The 16,539-nt window shown below is 37.8% G+C and overlaps 1 long non-coding RNA gene across 1 annotated transcript; it reads right to left on the bottom strand.

Moving 5' to 3' along the window:
* Positions 1-11,078: 11,078 nt before the first annotated feature.
* On the bottom strand, positions 11,079-15,950 carry LOC123384948. Its single transcript, XR_006596773.1, has 4 exons — positions 15,185-15,950; positions 14,744-14,873; positions 12,953-12,992; positions 11,079-11,383 (listed from the first exon to the last, which is right to left on the bottom strand). It is a non-coding gene; the product is annotated as an uncharacterized LOC123384948 (long non-coding RNA).
* Between the last annotated feature and the right edge of the window lie 589 nt (positions 15,951-16,539).

Genomic DNA, 16,539 nt, shown 5'->3' with positions numbered 1-16,539 from the left:
TCCTAGGGTCCTGGGATGGAGTCCCAAGGTGGGCTCCATGCTGAGCATGGAGTCTGTTTAGAATTCTCTCTCTCTCTCTCTCTCCCTCCCTCCCTCCCTCCCTCTGCCCTGTTACCCTGCTCTCTCCAAAAAATATAATAAACAAAAAGACAAATGAATAAATAAATAATGAGGCAGAATTAACAACAGAAGTTAAACCTTAAAACCTTGAACCTCAGGTTCTTGTGCTTCTGTTCTCCTAGCATTTTCTAAGGAAATAACATCCTACTTGGTGTATTTCAAGTTCATCCATCTTCCTAGACCTTTACCATTTAGATCCTGCAGTAAATTCCAGGCCTTGAAAGATAAACCTCAGTGCAGCTGATCAATAAGGAGATAAGTCTAAAAATAGCTTAATTAGTAGTATGTCAGTCTTTTCCACCAATTAGTAAAAAGAACAGAATTTAATTATAACTAAACCATCATTCTTCTCCAAAGAAGAGGAATATCTTTAATTCCAAAAGGATAAAAAAAGGGAAAATATCCAGCATGCAGCTCTTATGATTGACCTCTCACAATTTTCTGCTATTAACAATTTCACTTAATAGATGGTCTTCATTACCCTAGACATAAAGGGTAGCAACAAAGAACACAAAGCTTTATTTTGAGTGTAGCCCAAAATCCATTAGTTTAAAAGTGTCAATGTTTTATGCTTTTGAGAAACTGTATAAATTGCACTTGTTTGTGTAAGTTCATTTTCAAATGTGTGAACACAAATGTCTATTGTCTATGAGGAAAGTTCACGCTGAGCTTCAAGTGAATTGTACAATAGAGCTCTAAGCTAAGCAGCAGCCTCTGCCAAGCTAGCCATTTTGGTAAGTGGTCCTAAATTTCATACAGGGGCATATAATTTTTTATTGTTTTCCCAGGGGGAGAAAGCTCTGTTCAGAGGGCAGACCAGTAATGATTTTTTTTTCTCCTGACTTTGCTTTTCTTCTTTTTTAAACAAAAGAATGAGGCTGTGATTTTTAACTTCTTTTGTTAAAACTGTGCAAAAGACCTAATAACCTGTGTCCTTAAAGCCCTGCCTTATTTTTGCTCCAGATACCATTAAGATTTTCTCCACTCAGCAATTTCTCCTTGGTTTTGTTTGTTTGTTTGGGTTTTGGGTTTTTTTTTTTTTTAAGAGAGAAAGGGAATGAGTGGGGAAGAGGGGGTAGAGGGAGAGAATGAGAAAGGAGAAAAAAAAAAAAGAGAATCTCAAGCAGGCTCCACGTAGTACCACAGAGCCTGATGCAGGGCTCCATTCCACAACCCTGGGATCATGACCTAAGCTGAAATCAAGAGTCAGAGGCTCAATGGACTGAACCTACCCAGGTGCCCCAATTTCTCCTTTCTAATGCAGTAATGGTAATTCACTGTTTGTATTCCCAGAGAACTCTTTGGAATTAATGTGGCTAACTTCTTCTGTCTTTTTTAGTAATTTAGTGTCTTTCAGAACTATATTAGATACAACATAGCCTCAGAGAAGTTATTCAAATTGGTGAATAAATCTTTTGAGTACATTCTCCATTAAAATTTAATAGCTAGCACTAGGGATTCTTTTTTTTTTTTAATGTATGAAATTTATTGTCAGATTGGTTTCCATACAACACCCAGTGCTCATCTCAAAAGGTGCCCTCCTCAATACCCATCACCCACCCTCCCCTCCCTCCCACCCCCCATCAACCCTCAGTTTGTTCTCAGTTTTTAACAGTCTCTTATGCTTTGGCTCTCTCCCACTCTAACCTCTATTTTTCTTCCTTCCCCTCCCCCATGGGTTCCTGTTAAGTTTCTCAGGATCCACATAAGAGTGAAACCATATGGTATCTGTCTTTCTCTGTATGGCTTATTTCACTTAGCATCACACTCTCCAGTTCCATCCACGTTGCTACAAAAGGCCATATTTCATTTTTTCTCATTGCCACGTAGTATTCCATTGTGTATATAAACCACAATTTCTTTATCCATTCATCAGTTGATGGACATTTAGGCTCTTTCCATAATTTGGCTATTGTTGAGAGTGCTGCTATGAACATTGGGGTACAAGTGGCCCTATGCATCAGTACTCCTGTATCCCTTGGATAAATTCCTAGCAGTGCTATTGCTGGGTCATAGGGTAGGTCTATTTTTAATTTTCTGAGGAACCTCCACACTGCTTTCCAGAGCGGCTGCACCAATTTGCATTCCCACCAACAGTGCAAGAGGGTTCCCGTGTCTCCACATCCTCTCCAGCATCTAGAGTCTCCTGATTTGTTCATTTTGGCCGTTCTGGCGTGAGGTGATATCTGTGGTTTTGATTTGTATTTCCCTGATGAGGAGCGACGTTGAACATCTTTTCATGTGCCTGTTGGCCATCCGGATGTCTTCTTTAGAGAAGTGTCTATTCATGTTTTCTGCCCATTTCTTCACTGGGTTATTTGTTTTCCGGGTGTGGAGTTTGGTGAGCTCTTTATAGATTTTGGATACTAGCCCTTTGTCCGATATGTCATTTGCGAATATCTTGTCCCATTCTGTTGGTTGCCTTTTAGTTTTGTTGGTTGTTTCCTTTGCTGTGCAGAAGCTTTTTATCTTCATAAGGTCCCAGTAATTCACTTTTGCTTTTAATTCCCTTGCCTTTGGGGATGTGTCGAGTAAGAGATTGCTACGGCTGAGGTCAGAGAGGTCTTTTCCTGCTTTCTCCTCTAAGGTTTTGATGGTTTCCTGTCTCACATTCAGGTCCTTTATCCATTTGGAGTTTATTTTTGTGAATGGTGTGAGAAAGTGGTCTAGTTTCAACCTTCTGCATGTTGCTGTCCAGTTCTCCCAGCACCATTTGTTAAAGAGACTGTCTTTTTTCCATTGGATGTTCTTTCCTGCTTTGTCAAAGATGAGTTGGCCATACATTTGTGGGTCTAGTTCTGGGGTTTCTATTCTATTCCATTGGTCTATGTATCACTAGGGATTCTTATGATGGAACTATCCTGTATCTTGAGTGTGATGGTGGTCACACAAATCTACACATGTAATAAAAGTGAATAAAACTAAATATAAACACACATACATACAAATGAATCCTTTTAATACTGATGAATCTAAATAAGGCTAATGATCAATGTCAATTTTCTGGTTATGATATTATATTACAGTTATACAAGATGTTACCATTGGGGGAAACTGGGGGAAGGATATATGGATCTCTCTGTATTATTTCCTATAACTACATGTGAACATAACGTTATCTCAAAATAAAAAGTTTCAAAAAGTAATAAACAAATTGTACATTTGGGGTATTTTTTATTTCATCACTTTAAAGAAAGGTTATTTCCAAAGTATTTTTTTTAATTTTTTTTCAAAGTTTTTTATTTATTTTTGGGACAGAGAGAGACAGAGCATGAACGGGGGAGGGGCAGAGAGAGAGAGGGAGACACAGAATCAGAAACAGGCTCCAGGCTCCGAGCCATTAGCCCAGAGCCCGACGCGGGGCTCGAACTCACCGACCGCGAGATCGTGACCTGGCTGAAGTCGGACGCTTAACCGGCTGCGCCACCCAGGCGCCCCTCCAAAGTATTTTTAAAAACAATGAAAAAATCTGCAGTATAGCCAGTAACATTCGCCTTTGTTCTGTCCCTTCCTAATGCATGATTGTGAACTGCCAGTACCAGTAAGAGGGGGCCAGAGTCCTCAGCAGAGCCAGTACATGTCAGTTTAATTTCCTGATTTAAAAAAAGATAACCTGGTTTTGGTTATGTGCCTGAGTTTGGCTGCAACAAGATCTCCAGTTAGCTTCTGAGTTTTCCAAGGTAGATTCATCAGTCATTCTAATTCCAGTTGTGTATTCAGACATGCCACATCACAGCCATGGTGGAAGGAGACCTTACGTTAGTGTCGCAGACTCTATTCACAAATACAAACTGTCAGAGTAAAACATCTTATAAGTGGGTATCTTCCTAAGATATTAAAAGAGGTATTTTCTTAAAGGTTTTCTCTTGCATTTTTCCAAAACTAATTCCTGCAACCTGTATCATATGAACAGGAGAAATAGAGGAGTTGAACTAGAAAAATAAAGTTGTCATTTAGATTTTCTAGCATTGCAGTTAGATTACAGTTTAATACTCTGAAATGACATTGCTTTAAGAAAGTTTTTATATCCTACTTTCTGCTATCATTTCTCTACAGTATGCAAAGCTCTGCAATTTAACAGACACAATCTCACTTCATCTTCAAATTTGAAACATAAGGAAGCTTAGTTTCCTTAAAAGTAAAATCTCCCCTCCCACAGATCTCAACACCTTTCAAAAGCAGGGTTGTGAAGGTTTGGTTTCAAACTTCTGAACTGATGTTAATCAGACCTACTCAATCAGAACTGTCTAGGACTTGAAAAAAAAATTGCAGGCTATGTCTAAATCTTTTACAAACTCCTGCATGCCAGAAAACATCACAGAGTTACAAATCCAAGCAAAATAATCAGCACTTGCAGCTGCAAGAGAGCTAGCAATTTTTTCAAAAGCAGTTCCTAGATAATGTGATCCAAGCAGACACCTACACAGTTATCAATTCTGATATGAAAGAAAAAGATCAAACTGCAATATGGCCATTCATTTTCTTCAGTGGGGTCTATCTTCAAACACCATTTTCCTCCAATTGTTCAAAGTAGCCCTTATGATTCCAGAAATAATGATTAATAATACACTGAGTCTTCAGAACCAGAATCAGCCTTCTCTGGTGATAACCTGCAGGTAATGACTCTCTTACCCACCCACCTTGAAGCTGTGTGTAAAAGTAATAGCCACAACAGTACCTAAAACATTATAAATGTCTGGGATAAAAAGGATAAGCCTAATAAATCTTCTATAAAGTGAACTAGTTACAGGGAAAGTTACAAATTACTAGAAAGTCTAAAATACAGGCTACTTTGAATTATTATTACTTTTATTCATATAAAACTTACATTTTTGTGTACACTTGCATGTATCTGTACACATATGTTATAGGAAAGTATATAATACAGACAATATGAAAACTCCTTAGCCAATTCCTAGCAACCTTTTTGTCATCATTCTAAATTGATTAGGCATTGTTATCAAATGCTTGGTTTAACACTGCAGAACATGCAAAAACTAAAAGCATAATCTGTTTATAACTGCACAGAGGTAATTTTACATTACCATAATTTTTTACTCTTTCCTGCACTGGAAAACTAGGGGATTATTTTCAAGAAAAACATGAAAACATGTTGTTCCTTTAAACAGCTTTAATATTTCTCTCTGCAATTTTGTTTACACTAGTAGTTTGGGAAACTGTTTAACAGGACTTCCTCCTATACAAGAAGCCTATTTCCACTTCCAGTCCCTCCAAAATTTCACATCATCATACAGTTTCAACAATGAGTTCTAATTATAGCCTAAACAAGACAATAATGCTGATTTTCCTTTAATTTTTATCACCTGGGGCATTAAAAGAAAGCACTCAGTTTCCTATCCCCATTTCCTGAAGAAGTTTAGCGGCTATGCATTCTAATACTAAGGCCCGAATCAGCAAAAACTGGCTCATCTCCAGGCTCTTCTAGAAAGATGCGCAAGAAGGTGTGGTCAACATCTGCCTACAAGATGGCTCGTTTGGAAAGGGTTAAAGGCAGGCTATCAGTCTCCTGCCACTGTTCCCAGCATTTGTATCAGTCATGGGAAGTGATGTCACACACCTGCAATGCACATGCAAACTGTAAACACTTCACCAACATTGAATTTGAGTCTTCCATCCAAAATCATGCCCAGCTGCCTCACACTGAGCTCCTTGGCTGCCAAATTTGCTAGACTGCATAGCATTGAGAAAATGGATAGTCTTATCTTAACAACAGTTAAGTAGGTTCAAGTTTTATACTACCAAGCTGTGTAGAATGTTTTTTACTGACTACTTCATGCTGTTTCTACAATCACAGAGGTGGAATTGGAAGAAATATTAAAGATTATGCAACATAACACCATCATTTTAAAAATAATTAGGGGTGCCTAGGTGGCTCATTTGAGCATTTGACTTCAGCTCAGACCATGATCTCACAGCTCTTGAGTTCGAGCCCTGCATCAGAATCTGTGCTCTAGCTCAGAGCCTGGAGTCTGCTTCAGATTCTGTGTCTCTCTTTCTCTCTGCACCGCTCCCACTTGTGCTCTCTCTCTGTCTCTCAAAAATGAATAAATGTTAAAAAAGATTAAAAATAATTAAATCATACCATGACATAGCTTTTACTAATTGTCCCCATATCTTTCTTTCCCATCAGACTCAAGGGCAGGGACCAAGATTTTAAATGCTTTTCTATCCTTAGAGCTTAGTACCTAGCAAATATTGCTAGACCTTAATACCTAACAATCAGACGGACAGATAGATGGATGGCTGAATGGGTAGTTTCTTTCAAAACCATTTCACAGTGCTGTCTTAGTTGACTTGAAAACAGTAGATGGGTAATTCACTCAATTTTTGTAAAACTGGGTTAACTTATCCAGAACATGGGACAATATATCTTCATAAAGGAATTGTTGCAGTTTCCCTGAGACAATGCTTTTCAAAAGTTCCATACAAAGACAGGCACATAATAAGGAGTTCATTAATAACAGCTTGCTGTTATTTTGATAGTGGTAATAGTATATCACCCCCCACACACACACTTATCATTGTTCTTATCATTCACCAACCTCTTGGTTCATCCCATATGGGTATCAAGGTGTCAAGAGCTTTACCCCCTGACCTGTGTTTCTCTCTTTCCTTAGATCTACCATCAGTCTGGGATGATAGCAACATCCATGTGAACACATCAGCATGCCCTATCTTCACACTTCACTGGTCTTTTCATCTTTAATGACTTGAATATTTTTCTTTCAGTTATATATGTCCTATGACCATACACAAACATTTTCTCTGGAACCAGTATGCTTGGATACAATGCTACCCCCATCAGGAGTTACAGCTATGTAACAAGCTATACCCTTTTTTGGGCTCTCTAAAGACTTCAGTTACCTCATTTGCTAAATGGGATGATAAATATACTTACCTCACAGAGCTTGGTATATAGCAATACTCAATTCTTGTTAGACATTATTTGTCTTACCCAAACTCTACCATCTCTGAAATATTTAACCCCAACATTAATATATAATGTCTGGACATTTAAGTTATTCCAACTCCTTTATTATTGTAGAAATCACAGCAGAAATCATAGACTGAAAATAAATTAGAAATAAGACCTTTAAAAAGTAGGAAAATAGATGGGGCACCTGGGTGGCTCAGTTGGTTGAGCATCCGACTTCAGCTGAGGTCATGTTCTTGCAGTTTGTGAGTTCAAGCTCCATGTCAGGCCCTGTGCTGACAGCTCGGAGCCTGGAACCTGCTTTGGATTCTGTGTCTCCCCCTCTCTCTGCCCCTCCCCTGCTCATGCTCTGTCTCTCAATAATAAATAAACGTTAAAAATTTTTGTTAACAAAAAAAAGTAGAAAAATAGAAAAGTGCTTAAATATTACAAGTTTCAAAATGTAATCATTGAGTATCCAAAAAAATAACTATGATGATAATAGTATATACTTATTGATAATATATATAATATACCTAGAGTAATATCTGGCTCAAAATATACCAAAATACATATATTTTGTGAATTATGATTGCTTACGATGTATAGGCACAATTCCAAGTGCTTTCCATGATGTATTTTGCACATACAGATAAGACTTTACTCAGTAACTTGTAACAAGTTACAAGTTACAAGTCTAGTAATATTGCAGAGCTGGGATTCAAACCCACAGACTCAAGGCCATATTGACAGTTCATACATGGTAGAGCTGAGATTTAGTCAGTCAGTTCGATACCAGAGTCTGTGCTCTTAATTACTTTGTCTCTCCCTACCTTACTAATACCCCAGAATATAGCGATAATAGCTTAACATTAAAATATATATATACAAACATAAATTTGTTCAATAAAATTTTTATATCAAACTATTTCATTCCAACCAATTTGCTTTTTGGCTAAAGTTTATACACTTTCCAGTCCCAGGATCCCTGTTCTTCAGGGCGAGGGTTAATCCTTCATATGTGGGGCCCTGCCAGGTTTTCCCTGGCTTGCATGGATGGAGACCTGGCCCACCATCTCAGCAGGTCTTTCCTGTCCTCCAGAACTCTTCGCTTTACTGATGGATGAAGACCTGTACCTAGATGTAATTGAGTGAATGCAATGACAACAAGCATTTTTCTGGATGCCATTCTGCCTCGATTGAATCAGTTCATTTTCAATACAGAGGTTAGTCTGGTGATGACTATGGAAGAATAAATTTTCCTGCCACCATACAGTAGAGACCTGGGCTATACAAAGCCAAGCTTGTAGATGATCAACTTCAAAGGCATTCCTTCTGGAGTTTCTGGACAGCAGTGGACCCCAGGTACATCTTTTCTATAGCCATCTGGCACTCATTTTTTAGGTTCGCCTCCTGAGTTCTCACCAGGGCCCCAAAGCAAAGGAAGTAATAATTCTTCTCTGGCCACCACATTTCTTAAAGTGGAGTCACCTGATAATTCTATACCCACTCTCAGAACAAAGTAACAGTTTCCTGCCCAGGGTTAAAAGTCTATTAGCTGAGGTGTATGTAAGGATCTGGAGTAAGAAGTCAGGCAATGTATGAAAGGGGAGGCAGAAATTCAGGAGTGCTATTTGTAGTCTTCCGATTTCCTGGAGTGGGAATTGGGGACATGGAATAAAGGTGAAAAATAACATTCTTAGCCTGTAATTCAGCAATAACCATCAATGACAATCTTATTGAACATATCATCATTCTTTATCAGCTTTTTCTTCTTATTTTATCACAGTTTCATTATAGAGGGGAAATGATTATTTAAACAAAACAGTTCTTTTTGTTTAAACTGCCTTCTTGAAGTTTTGACTGACAATTATCATTGTATATCATAAGAAAAAGATACCTCTTTCTATAACAGAATACTATCACTATGGATAAGTTAAAAGAAAAAAATTTTCTGTTTTAAATTTCTAAATGTGCTGCTGAACATGGCATCCAAGGGATGGAAGTTCTGGCATCAGCAATCAGACAATAAAAGGAAATCAAAGGCATCAAAATTGGCAAAGATGAAGTCAAGCTTTCACTTTTTGCAGATGACATGACACTATACATGGAAAACCCGACAGACTCCACCAAAAGTCTGCTATAACTGATACATGAATTCAGCAAAGTCTCAGGATAAAAAATCAACGTACAGAAATAAGTTGCATTCTTATACACTAATAATGAAGCAACAGAAAGACAAACAAAGAAACTGATCCCATTCACAACTGCACCAAGAATCATAAAAGAAAACCTAACCAAAGATGTAAAAGATCTGGATGCTGAAAACTATGGAAAGCTTATGAAGGAAACTGAAGAAGATACAAAGAAATGGAAAAACATTCCGTGCTCATGGATTGGAAGAATAAATATTGTTAAAATGTCAATACTACCCAAAGCAATCTACACATTCAATGCAATCCCAATCAAAACTGCACCAGCATTCTTCTCGAAACTAGAACAAGCAATCCTAAAATTTGTATGGAACCACAAAAGATCCCGAATAGCCAAAGTAATATTGAAGAAGAAGACCAAAGCGGGAGGCATCACAACTCAGACATTAGCCTCTACTACAAAGCTGTAATCATCAAGACAGCATGGTATTGGCACAAAAACAGAAACATAGACCAATGGAATAGAAGAGAGACTCCAGAATTGGACCCACAAAAGTATGGCCAACTAATCTTTGACAAAGCAGTAAAGAGTATTCAATGGAAAAAGACAGTCTCTTTAACAAACGGTGTTGGGAGAACTGGACAGCCAACATGCAGAAGGATGAAACTAGACCATTTTCTTACACCATTCACAAAAATAAACTCAAAATGGACGAAGGACCTGAATGTGAGACAGGAAACTATCAAAACCCTAGATGAGAAAGCAGGAAAAAACCTCTCTGACCTCAGCCACAGCAATTTCTTACTTGACACATCTCCAAAGGCAAGGGAATTAAAAGCAAAATATGAACTATTGGGACTTCATGAAGATAAAAAGCTTCTGAACTGCAAAGGAAACAATCAACAAAACTAAAAGGCAACCGACAGAATGTGAAAAGATATTAGCAAATGACATATCAGACAAAGGGCTAGTATCCAAAATCTATAAAGAGCTCATAAAACTCCAGACCCAAAAAAACAAATAATCCAGTGAAGAAATGGGCAGAAAACATGAATAGACACTTTTCTGAAGAAGACACCCAGTTGGCCAACAGGCACATGAAAAGATGCTCAACGTCACTCCTCATCAGGGAAATACCAATCAAAACCACACTGAGATATCACTTCACACCGGTCAGAGTGGCTAAAATGAACTAATCAGGAGACTATAGATGCTGGAGAGGATGTGGAGAAACGGGAACCCTCTTGCACTGTTGGTGGGAATGCAAACTGGTGCAGTCACTCTGGAAAACAGTGTGGAGGTTCCTCAAAAAATTAAAAATAAATCTACCCTATGACCCAGCAATAGCACTGCTAGGAATTTACCCAAGGGATACAGGAGTGCTGATGCATAGGGGCACTTGTACCCCAATGTTTATAGCAGTACTCTCAACGATAGCCAAATTATGGAAAGAGACTAAATGTCCATCAACTGATGAATGGATAAAGAGGTTGTGGTTTATATATACAATGGAATACTACTTGGCAATGAGAAAGAATGAAATATGGCCTTTTGTAGCAATGTGGATGGAACTGGAGAGTGTTATGCTAAGCGAAATAGTCATACAGAGAAAGACAGATACCATATGTTTTCACTCTTCTGTGGATCCTGAGAAACTTAACAGAAGACCATGGAAGAGGGGAAGGGGAAAAAAAAGTTACACGGAGGGAATGAGGCAAACCATAAGAGACTCTTAAAAACTGAGAATAAACTGAGGGTTGATGAGGGGTGGGAGGGAGGGAAAAGTGGGTAACGGGCATTGAGGAGGGCACCTGTTGGGATGAGCACTGGGTGTTGTATGGAAACCAATTCGACAATAAATTTCATATTAAAATAATAAATAAATAAATAAATAAATAAATAAATAAATAAATAAATATATTTGTATGAATTACTAATGAATTTTGTCTTTATATATGTAAGGATGTGCCCTAACCTCTTCAGAAATGAAAAGAATTATCAACACAAATGTTTCATTAGCAACAAAATGTAATCAGAAACTAAATCACTTTATCAATGACACCCACATCTTCTACTTTCTTACCTCACCTCATTCTTGTTCTGTCTCCTATCACTCATATACATGTCTCTCTTTTGTGTTTCAGGCAGTTTGAGGTGCCAACCTGAAGTAGGACTCTAATGACAACGATAAGAGCAATAAAAGAGGAAAAGAAGACAGGAAGTAATAAAAGTATATATATATATATATATATATATATATATATATATATATTCAAGATAGCATAGACCCAGCAAGTCTAGATATTTTTTCCTTACCACAATAATGTATTGAACTATTGTTATAGTATTTTTTCTTTATTAAAAGATGAGTTTTTGTCATTAGCTAGCTCAGTATTTTAGAATAATTCTCCTAACCTTTTGATTTTTGGTTCTCTCAGCTGCAAAATAAGACAACTGTTCCACCTGACCCTGAAAATCACCCAACTGTCTGAGAGATCTTCAATAAATTTATCTTGATTTCACTTTAGTTTAACTTCATCCAAAACCTTTTTGGATTATTTAAAATCAAGTGGTAAATCAAACTGGTCAAAATTTTCATCACATTGCACAAAAGAGGAGACCAATAGGATATTAAAACATGAAATTCTTTTTTCAGAATAATTTTTGCTTCACGGAGAATGACTGCTAATAGTTAAAAAACAACAACAACAAAACTAGGATCTGCCAGTTCCCATCCTTTCAATGTTTGAGGAAATACCCAGTCATCACTACTAAACCTGAAACTCAGCTCCAATATTAAAGGCCTGCCCAGAGGCAGTTGAAAATACACACACACACACACACACACACACACACACACACACACAGTCCTTCTGCCCTGTCCCTAAGCAGATAGAAATTTTTATTCTATTTTCACTTTTTTTATAACATCCTGCTTAACAGAGCATGGCACAAAACATCATGCATCAATGTCAACTCCTGACAATGCTTGTTATATGCCAACCCAAGGCACATATTCAGATAAAGAACATTTTACAAATTCCCTGAGTTAAATGTTCTCCTTTTGTCTCTTCTACCATAGTCACTATTCTTAATTCTTCTGGGTCTACAAATCTGCTAGAGTGCAATACAAAACCACAGAAATGTCAAAAACAAGTGTTGGAAATAAGGACTGTAAAGTCTCCAATGCACGTATGAAAGAAAAAACATGTGCATAAAATTGTTTCCAAGCATTTAAAATATATTTATCCTGAATTTATATTTGGATTCCAGAAGAATTAAAGGCTGTGAATTAAAATAATGCATCAACTAGAGACCAAAAATGCATCATTTTTGGTTCAGTCTGTCATCTGTAGTGAATCAGACTTTTTTTTAGTTTAACCCAATTTAAGCATAAAAATAAAATAGCTCAAAAAGCAGAAGATAGTCTCCTGCTTAATCTCCTCCTGAATAATCTCCTGATTCCTTAACTATTATTAGGACACCCAGCCTCCTTTAAGTCTACACAACTGTCCTAAAATTTTTCAAAAAATTAACATTCTCACTCAACTTTTACATGTGAAAAGTTGTTTAAGTATCACAATTTCTAAAGCAGTATCTTCTAAACTGTACATTGACAAGAATTCAATTTATATAATATGCAACCAACAGCCAGATGCATGTAATACTCTATATTTTTACTATCTTATAAAGGAGTAAGAACTAACCTTCACCTGTTTAATATTTCATGATCTATGTACTTACTTACTCTCTCCACCTCACATCCTCTTTAATTTCATTTAATCTGCACAGCAAAAGAGCAAAGTAAGTATTGTTATTTTCAGTTTGTAACTGGAAAAAAAGCAACTGAGGATGAGGGAGGTTAAGCAACTCACCCAAAGTCTTACTTACTGCTATGTGACAGAATTAATAACCAAATATAGGCCAATACAACCACAACAGTAGATAACATTGACAATACAATAAGTCACCTAAGAATCCCCACTACCTAAAAATAAATAAGTATATAAAGCTGACCCAACTTCATCAGAACATATCCATTTAGACAGAACGCCCAGTCCCAACGCTTGTATCATAGCATATGCTATTAAATGTCCCTTATGAAGTTTCAGACTGAAAACAAACCTAAGTAAAGAATAAAAGCCATCAACAACTTTGCCTTACAAAGGAATGTGTGGTGTACAGCAGATCTTAAAACTTTTATCCATAAGTATAACATTGGATGTCTCTCAAACTTTATTCTCACTATTTAAATATTTTTTCCAAAATCTTAAGTTTCACTCAATCTAAAGTTTGGAGATAGGATGACACACTTTTCTAAACATCCTATCCTTTGTTCCTTCCTCTTTTTTTCCCCTATCTTTATAATACCTATTTTTACTTTGCTTTATATATACTAGCCATTTAATATTAAGATCTTACATAACAGAAAATATCCACCCTGAGTTTAAAGATTTCATTATATGACAAGGGTAGGGAAGCAAAGAAAAAAAAAAGAACTTCAGGAATAAATATATTTACATAATCCTTTGTAAGCAGCAGTATTAACTACTAATTATTGCCTATTATATGTCATACACTATTATCAGTGCTTTAGGTTTCTGATCTCATTTTATTCCAGCTGCAAGCTTTGAAGCTATTATCACAAATAAATTTAAAGAAAGAATAATAGTGTCTAAAGAGTTAATAACTTGATCAACTGATGCAACTAGCTAGTGATAGGACAGGGTGTCTAACTCAAGTCTTTCTAACTTGTAGATTTTATTTATTTAGTCTACCACAGTCAGACAAGCTTAGGTTCAAATCCCAGTTCTCTCACATAAACCACAGCTCAAACTGGAGAGGCAATAAATTAATTCAAAAAGGTTTGCTTTAGATGAGACTGAGTGTGGCCTGTTCAGAGACACCCTGAAAATATCTACCTGCTGAAGCAAAGGCTTCTTATTGGAAGGCACATATCCGTCCTAAGTTTGGGAGAAGATGGCACCAAATTGGATGAGTGCCAACTCTGGAAAACATATGTAGTAAATTACCCTTCAACATAGCAATTGTGTAATTTCCAGAAAGAGACAGTTAATGCACTCTGTGCAAACTCCACTAGTAAGAATTTCTGAAAGAATCGGCTACACATTTCATTCAGAGATTGGGCCTCTTCTTTTAATTCCCTGTAGTGTTTCTCCATCTAGCAGCTACAGCATCTTCCACAGAGTCACTGAATTGTCAAGAATCAATAAAAACTATCATTATCAAGTAAAAATGATGAGTGCCTTGCCCTGAAACCCTGACTAATTAGAACTGTATGTGCAGAGGAACTATGTTTGTCCTAGTGGGTGACCACAGTGACTTTTCACGTCTGCAGATTTGGTAATACATCTGGGGTTGGGCCATACTGGAAAGTATGTTCTATGTCCCCAGCCAAGAACTGATTTATTTGATTCATAATTTCAATACAGCCTCCTCTTCATAGAATTTTGCTACATTCTCATCCTAAGGTGTTATTAGTAAGTTACCAGCAATACATATGTGCCCATTTACCTTTTTCCAATGACCTGACCCAGCTCTTTGGAAGCATCTTCTCAATAGAGGTCTGGGAGTAGAATAACAGGGCACTGATGTCAGATTCCAAGTTCACAGGCAGTAACAGGTTGAAAAGTTTCCATAACACCTATACAGATGATGAGTCAAGCCAGTTATTATTCCTTTGCTTTCTAAAAATAAATGTATTCCATTTTTCACTTTGAATTTCATGGGTTTATTTAAAATTTTATGTATGAATGGTAGTTTCAGACAAAGAGATAAATCCTTGTTAGTATAAACCATTGCACTCTGTATTTCTCATTCTCAAACCCAGTCCTATTCATCTTATAGTAGTCATTGCCTGTACTGAAGAAAGTGCCATTGGATTTACCTATACCTCCCTGCCCACATGGCAGCTTACTTCTAAGCTGAATTAAACAATTATTCTAAATAAGTTACCTTTATTTTTCAGGGATCCAAATGTTTCTCTCACCAAACAAACAAATGTAAGCATTATCCCTGCATCAGGATAAATCCACAAATGGAAGAAAAAGGAAAAGGTGTCATTGGTGTCATTCTGAAAAAGGAAAAGGGACAAAATAGACTTCCTCATCTAGCCTAGCACAATACAGACATGTTTCAGAACCACCCTTTCAGGTTTATGTGAGTAAAACTTTATTTATATGTCAAAACTTTATTTATATGTCAATTTTATGTGGCTACAAGAGATAAAGCCAAAGATGACTGTAAAGAATCAATTGGCTTAAGGTTGAAAAAGGGACCCAAAAAAGCTCCAGTCTATACGTGAGTGCCATAGGGCTTGTGTGTTCATTTTATTACTTAAAATGGAAGGGAAAATTAGATAGAAAGAGTTTAGTTGCATACTAATATTATGAGAATAAATGCTCAAGGAATATTCCACAGTGTGACTTTGAAAAGGTACCCAGACATTAATTCAAAGTAAAACTGGCAAAGAAGACTGGCTGATTACCTAAGTCTGTATTAAGTTTTTAAGCTATGTCCTGTCCTGTCCTGTCAGCGGATTTTATAATTACACTAAAATCAAAGCCCAAAAGGTGCCTGAACTATGAAAATGTCTATGGCACAACCTACCGTAAAATTGTGGCTTAATTAAGGAAGAAATATATCCCAGTCAAAACAAAACAAATGAGGAAGCGGCAAGATGGCGGCTTAGGAGGACGCTGGGCTCACCACGCGTCCTGCTGATCACTTAGATTCCACCTACACCTGCCTAAATAACCCAGAAAACCGCCAGAGGATTAGCAGAACGGAGTCGCTGGAGCCAAACGCAGATGAGAGGCCCACGGAAGAGGGTAGGAAGGGCGGCCAGGCGGTGCGTGCTCCACGGACTGGTAGGAGGGAGCCAGGGCGGAGGGGCGGCTCGCCGGCCAAGCAGAGCCCCCGAGTCTGGCTGGCAAAAGCGGAGGGGCCTGACAGACTGTGTTCCCACAACAAGCGCGACTTAGCGTCTGGGAGGTCATAAGTTAACAGCTCTGCTTGGAAAGCGGGAAGGCTGGAGGACAAAGGGAGGGAGAGCTGCTGAGCCCCCTGACAACAGAGCTCAGTTTGGTGGGGAACAAAGGCGCTCGCCAGCGCCATCTCCCCCGCCCATCCCCCAGCCAAAATCCCAAAGAGAACCAGTTCCTGCCAGGGAACTTGCTCACTCCGTGCAAACACCCAACTCTGTGCTTGTGCGGAGCCAAACCTCCGGCAGCGGCAGCGGATCTGACTCCCTCCCGCTGCCACAGGGCCCCTCCTGAAGAGGATCACCTAAGGAGAAGCGATCTAAGCCT

Source organism: Felis catus, chromosome B1 (assembly GCF_018350175.1).
Source record: "Felis catus isolate Fca126 chromosome B1, F.catus_Fca126_mat1.0, whole genome shotgun sequence".
Classification (NCBI taxonomy): Eukaryota; Metazoa; Chordata; class Mammalia; order Carnivora; family Felidae; genus Felis; species Felis catus.
The sequence above is the reverse complement of the archived record's forward strand: the minus strand, read 5'-3'. Positions and strand labels throughout refer to the sequence as shown.